Below are 7,206 nucleotides of genomic sequence, written 5' to 3' on the forward strand. Positions count from 1 at the left end.
GGAAAATCCTTTTTGAACTCCAAAGAGAGGTCCTTTTTATTTGTTTTATGGGTTTTTTTTTTTTGCGGGGGGGGGTTGTTTTTTTTAAATGAAGGAACAAATTGGAATATGAAAGACATGAGAATCCTAAATGTCTGGCTCATTTCCTCTGAAAAAATAAGAATCTTCCAGCAAAAGGTTTTTAAGTTTAGAAACCAGACACAGACACTAATTTCTGAGTCCAGAGATATCCAATTTCCATTATAATGCATTTAAATCTCTGCAAACTACAGTGTTTTTAGAAACTATGCCAGTCAAAGATGTCTAAGACAATGTTGCCTGATTCTTTTCCTAAGTTAGCTTTGTATCAATGAGCTATTATTTCTAGTTAGTTCTCAGCCTGCTTCAAAGATAACCATTTCATTCCCTTTATTCTTGACTATCCTATCTTATTAATTTTGACATTTTTCCTTTTATACATTAAAGTAGCAACACCAGCACTATCAAATTCATCAACTAGAAAAAAAGATAGTATGAACCTGAAATCTAATTAATTTTTCATGTTCATTATCTTATAAGAGTGTTTCTGGCAAAAGGACATTATCAGCTCCTCTTTTCTTGGTAATTGATGTGGGTCTTACCCAACCCTTTTACTTCTTCTAATAGGTGAGAAAAGATCTTTAATACTTAATACTTATAATTTTTCTCAATAACATTATAAAGACTAAGTATTAAATATATCATTCAAGATGCATAATGTGTTACAAAAATCAGCTCCATTAGAATAAGAAACTCATTAAGAGTGAGGTAAAAGAGTATAGTATTATGTTAGGAAGCACAGTCATTAATATGATATATGGATACTCACACTATCTGTATGTCTTTGAGAAATCATATAAACAGGAAAATTTTTTGTAAAAGATTTACAGATTATAGACTGAATATTTTTAAATTCAGGGTCCCAATTATGTATAATTATGGAGCCTTAAAGAAAAAGAAACTATTGTTAGGAGAAAGGTACGTGAATAAGTAAGAAAGTGAGTGTGAGTGTGTGTACGTGTATGAATGTTTTAGAAAAGAAAAGGAAGATTGCAAAGGTGGAAGACACTACACCTAAAGAATTAGTCATGCACTGAAAAGAAAGAAATTATAAACCAAAATTTTATGTGACAAAATTGGAACCATATTTAAATTTTGTCTTTAAAAAAGTGAAAGATTACCATTTGGCATTGGAAAACAATACCCTATAAGATACAAAAGAACAAAAACAAAAATGAAAACAACACTGTTGCTGTAGTCTATTCTGACACGTGGCAACCTGTGTGACAGAGCAGAACTGCTCCGAGTCCTGGTGTGGCATTGTAGGATAAGCACTCAGCCAAAAGGTCGTTTTGGGTTGCAAAGTCAGTGGTTCAAACTCACCAGCCACTCCTCAGTTACTTACTTTTCCTGCTGACTATTTTTTAATGAACTATGATGTGAATCCTTTATATGCTAATCTTTTCCTTCTACCAATGGAACATTTTGCCCTGAGGTGACTCAGCTGTGGAAGCACACTCTCCCATGCTTGGAATCAACAGAACATCATAACAAATTGAAGTCACAGCGTTTACCTAATGAATGGAATTTTTCTCTGTGCAAATCTACCCAGTCCATTAACTAGGATCGAAACCATACACCCAGCATCATTAGGCACGTGTCTGTTCTACTGAAGTATCCAGCTCAAAAAGACACTGAAAAACAAGTACTATGAAAAGAATCATTTTGAGAATTCATATAAACACATGACCTTCCTTTCACACTTATGCATAGATTTTTAAATACTAAAGAGAACAAAAGAATAGCTGAAAATGAGAACACAAAAAAATGAAAAAAGGAAATTACAGAATTTCACATTTTTACCTGCATTAGTCCAAGTGTCACCATGTAAGGAGAATATAGGGTGTTGGCAGTTCTCTGGAGAATGTAGATGACAAAGTCATCACTGAGTAAGCCACCGTTTCATGTCTAAGGATTCACACACACACACACACACACACACACACACAATCATGTTCCCAGCAGGGAAAACAACTTTTTTAAAGCTGATTTACAGCATAATTTTAACGCTTTCTGAAATTACAGGGGTTTATTTTTCATGTGTTTGTCCTAGCTCTAGTTACATACATTTCAATTCATTTTCTCTATCTTAGAGACAAAAATGTTAGCAGCAATTGAAGGAGGAGGATAAAAGGTGAGCTGTTTTTTAGGATGGATACACTAACAACTTCCTGGTCACGACCTCAGTGCTGTACAATTTGAGGAGAGAATAAAATGAGTCTCATCTCCAACTGATGAGTCTTCTATTGCATTCTGAATAAACTCTATCATGGCACCATCATTTTTGCCATTTAGTCTTCAATTATATACACAAGACTTAAATGTTTACTTTTCCTTCAGAATCTGCATACCTATACCTATAAGAAATATTGTTTCTATTCTATATCTGGTTGATACCTTCTTCAGGGGGATTCATTTTTTTTGTTCTGCAAAAGTGGTTCTGCTTGCTTGATCATTATCATCATTAAGCATTTATGAAGCACTTTAGACTTATTTACTAGGACTCCTGATATCCCTATAAAATAGGTTGGTATAATGATATTCTTATAAATGAGAAAATGAAGGTTAAGTAACTTAGCCAAGGTGACATAGATAATTTGGATAAAAGACAAAGTCCCTGACTTCTCATTTAGTACACAAGTAAAAACTTTTAAGTGGCATAAAAAGTTATTTGCTTCAAAACTTTACACATTACTGGACAGAAGTAACAAAAGAGATGTTTTGTTCTGTATCCCTACAGTTGATAACACTGTTTTGGTGACTCTGATGTTGGGACTAATGTCTAGGAACAAAAAACAAATTTTGCCTTTTCCTTCTGGGTCCTAAAATTATAGTTTCTGGGTGGGAAAAGGGTTATGCACACAATTGCTAACCAAAGGTTGGAGGTTTCAATCCACCCACCATTTCCTGGAACAAAGGCTAGATGGTCTCCGTCAATTAACTATTGAAATCCTGTTGGAACACAGTGCTACTACTCTGGTGCACACAGAGTTCCTGTGAGTCTCAGCTTACTTGATGGCAAATGTTGTTTGTTGTTTTGTTGTGTTTTTACAAGATGATAGCTCTAGTTCCAGGCATTCTATCTGCAAACAAGACAGTATGAAGGAAAGAAAATATGTGACCAGTCTTGCCACTCCCCACCAGTTTGTAAGACTATGATTGTTGCATGTAAGAGTATGGTTGTTGCATGTAAGACTATGGTCATTGCATGTAAGACTATGATAGTTGTATGTAAGACCATGATCGTTGTGTGTAAGACTATGGTTTTTGCATGTAAGACTATGGTTGCTGCATGTAAGACTATGATTGTTGCATGTAAGAATATGATCGTTGCATGTTGCTATGATACTGGAAGCTCTGCCACCAGTGTTTCAAATACCATCAGGGTCATGTGTGGTAGACAAGCTTCAACAGGGCTCTCAGAATAAAACAGACTAGGAAATAAACCCTGGAAATCCACTTCCAAAAATTCGCCAGTGAGAAATATGAATCACTACAGAATATTGCACAATATAATTGTTGAAGATGGTGAAAGACCCAGCAACGTTTCATTCTGTTATACAGAAGGCTGCCATAAGTTGGAACAAATTCAACATCAGCTAACAACAGCAATATTTATTGACTGCTCATTATGTATCACTGTAATAACCCATACATGTTGTTTTACTTAATTCTTACAACAATCTTATGAGGTCAGTACTATTACTCCTATTTAATAAGTGAGGTAAATGAGGTTCAGAGAGGTTAGCAACTCAAAGACACACAGGTTACTAGGTAATGTAGCTGGGCTGCAAATCCAGTCACTCTAACCCACTAAGCTCTTAATCACTTTGCAGTAGGAGAGCTGCAAGGAGAGAGGAAGAGTGGGGATGGAAGAGGACATGAGGAGGGAGAAGCGGCAGGCACAGATGGAATTTAGATGAAGCTAATGAAAGTTAAGCTTTAGAGTCCCCCACTTACAAAGACTTTTCTGAGGCCTTGGGAAGGTCCTCAGAAAATGGAGGCAATATGAAGTAGCACCAATTACAAGAACAGAGAGAAATATGTGAAGATCAGAAACAAAGAGATAAACGACAACAAGAAGAGGATAAACAAGGAGGGATCTGAAAAATTATTGAAGAACAAGAGTCTAATAGTGATAAGTCTTTGTTATGAGCTGTCCTCTGGTGGGCCCTGATTCATGATGACCCGTGTTCAGCAGAGGTAAATGGTGCTCATGTGCCAGCACCATGAGTGGTTATGGATCAGATTATGAGGATCTATCAGGCTTTCACTGACTGAATTTTGGAAGTATATCGTAGGCCCTTCTTTTCACTTCTTTATCATCAAGAAGCACTGTTGAAAATTATACAGCATCATAGGAACACACAGCCTCCACGGACAGGTGAATGATGGCTACATATCAGGTAAATTAACCAGGAATCAGACATGAGTTTCCATGAAATTTCATTTATTTTACCACTGCCACCATCGCTTCTATTGACACCTGTTCCATTTAAGAGTTTGGGGTGCTAGGCAAAATTGTAGCAGTGTCACCAGGCAAGTAGCCCAGTTAGACTGGGTGCAGTGGTCTTTTACTGGCTCAAGACCCACCTGGTGGTGATGGTGGTTGTGTGACATGGAGTCGGTTCCAACTCATAGCGACCCTGTATGAGGTTTCTGAGGCTGTACATCTTTATGGGAGTAAAAAGCCTCATCTGTCTCCTGCAGAACTGCTGGTTACTTTGAATTGCTAACCTTGAGATTAGCAGCCCGATTTGTAACCACTATGCTACCAGAGCTCCTTTAAGAATTACCTAGATGAAAGTAAAATGAAAAAGAGCTATATAAGAAGAAATGGTGAAGATACTAGGAATTTAGAATAAGAGAAATGAAAGAAGAATAACAGGCAAGAAATCTATATTCCTTGTGGAGAAGGGAGGAGGGTCCCTTATAGCCTACCATAGTCACATGTCTGGCCACAGGTTGTCTATCTTCCAACTCTATCTCATTTACACTTTGTTCTCTGTTTTCACCAGAGAATGATGTCTGTTTGGAGACATATGTTCATGAAGTAGGGCTCCTAGCTGAACCAGAGTCCAGGGTCAACCAGTGGTTTGTAGGAGAAGACAGGGTCAAAAGCATAAAGTAGAATGAGATATCGGCCCAAGTTTTCTAGACTTGCCAAACTCAAAAGAATGTTAATAATTGTTTGTGCTCTTGAAAGGACCCCTGGGTAGGGTAAGCATTGGTCATGGCCCACACCCACAATCTGTTCTGAAGGAAAAGAGGAAAGATGAGGCTGTCTTGACAAGATTACAGTCTTGGAAACCCAATGGAGCAGTTCTGCTTTGTCATATAGGATGGTTATGAGTCAAAATCGGCATTCATGTATAATTTTCATTTTACAAGTTCAGAAAACTCAGGCTTAGAAAAGTTAAAAATATTTTCAAGGTCAAAAGACTAGTAACTTGTGAAGTTTTCAGGATGGTCTTTCTGAGTACACAGTTCAAGTTCTTTAAAATTGCATCATAATATACCACTTATCTAAAACAAAAACAAAACTCAAATCTAGAAGCCTAGATAACCTCCATTTGTGATTTTGCTCACTTAAAGCCACAGATTCAGGGTTTTTGGTTTTTTTTTTTGTTTTTTTTTTCATTTTCTGTCTTTTACAGTCACCCACACACATCTGAGTCTACAGAGAAGCCATTTCACTGCCTGGCATCTTCGAATAGACAAATTATAGCAGGCTTTTCTGAATTCCTTTTCTTTCAGGTTTCTTGTGAGAGAGAAGCTTTCAAATCTTTGCAGGAATTTCTCAAATTAGTGTTCCAGTTAAAAACTAGATTCAGCTCTTGGCCAAATTGTGTACCCCATCCTCAGACGGCCATGAGCTTGGGTGCATTGACAGACACATGGCGACTTTCTACATTCATTGGGAATCCACAGTAAGTCATTCACTCCAAACATCTCCTCCACCTGCAGACCTGAGGCAACTGTGCTGTTGCTTAAATCTCCACATCTTGCCACTTTAGTGCATTTATACATATACAAAAATAGCTAAGACGCTAATCTCTTTTAGGAATTAATGGCCCACAAAATGTCTTCTCTTAGTTTGAACTCACTGAGTTAGAAGCCACTAGATTCCTCTTTACTCTTCTACAACTTAAAATATCCAAAGCTTACATTCTATTATTTTCATGATGCAATATGTAAATGGTCTCCCAAGCAGAAAACAATCTAAAGAAATTCTAACTTAAAAAAAAAAAAAATCCGTAAACATGGTTGAATTATAAACCCTTGAAGCAGAATTCTCTTCTAAGTTTCTAGTAAGCCCTAACCTAGATATTGTGGTCATTTAGAATATATTTAAGATTATAGTGACTAGTGAATCCCCTAGGTTATATGAATGTTTAACACATTTGACTGATAATCAACAGGTTGGTGGCTCAAGTTCACCCAAAGATGCCTCAGATGAAAGGGCTGATGATCTGCTTGCAGAAAACCAGCCATTAAAACCCCCATGGAGCACAGCTGTCTTCTGTTACACATAGAGTTGTCATGAGTGGACTACATAGCAACAGATAGGCAGATAGGCAGTGAATGGTAAGTGGATATCCCAACAAATGACTGATAAATGGCAACCCTAAATTCCCATATAATATCATACATAGCATGGTATCCATTTATGTTAAAGGTGGGATGTGTCCCTTCCAGAATGGGAAGGAAGCAAATCAAAATGTGTTTTGAGTGGGAGAGAACAAACAAGATGGTGGATCAGGTGGACATGTAATAAAGAGCTCCGCCAAAAACAACACAGAATACCTGACCAAGCAGGCTCACTGGCTGGTCCCAGAACTATGAACCACATATAAAGGAATATTTAGAAGGTTGAAAGGCTCACAGCTAGGAGAATTTGTGGCAGAAGTAAGAAATCTATTGCTTTCTAGTCTGGGACGCTTGGCTGCTCCAGGAGCAGCCATCTTGGGTGAGACCAAGTGGAGAAAGGATCAGAGTGGCCACAGATGCCCGGCAGAACTGCTGAGATAAAGGTGTGGACATTATTTTCTTTTGGTAGGTGTTCATTGGTCCCTTGTCATCTGTGTACCCCCATTCTGGTGACTATAGGGGTGCCTGAGCTAGTGG

The sequence above is a fragment of the Chrysochloris asiatica genome, unplaced genomic scaffold (assembly GCF_000296735.1).
Source record: "Chrysochloris asiatica unplaced genomic scaffold, ChrAsi1.0 scaffold00022, whole genome shotgun sequence".
Lineage (NCBI taxonomy): Eukaryota > Metazoa > Chordata > Mammalia > Afrosoricida > Chrysochloridae > Chrysochloris > Chrysochloris asiatica.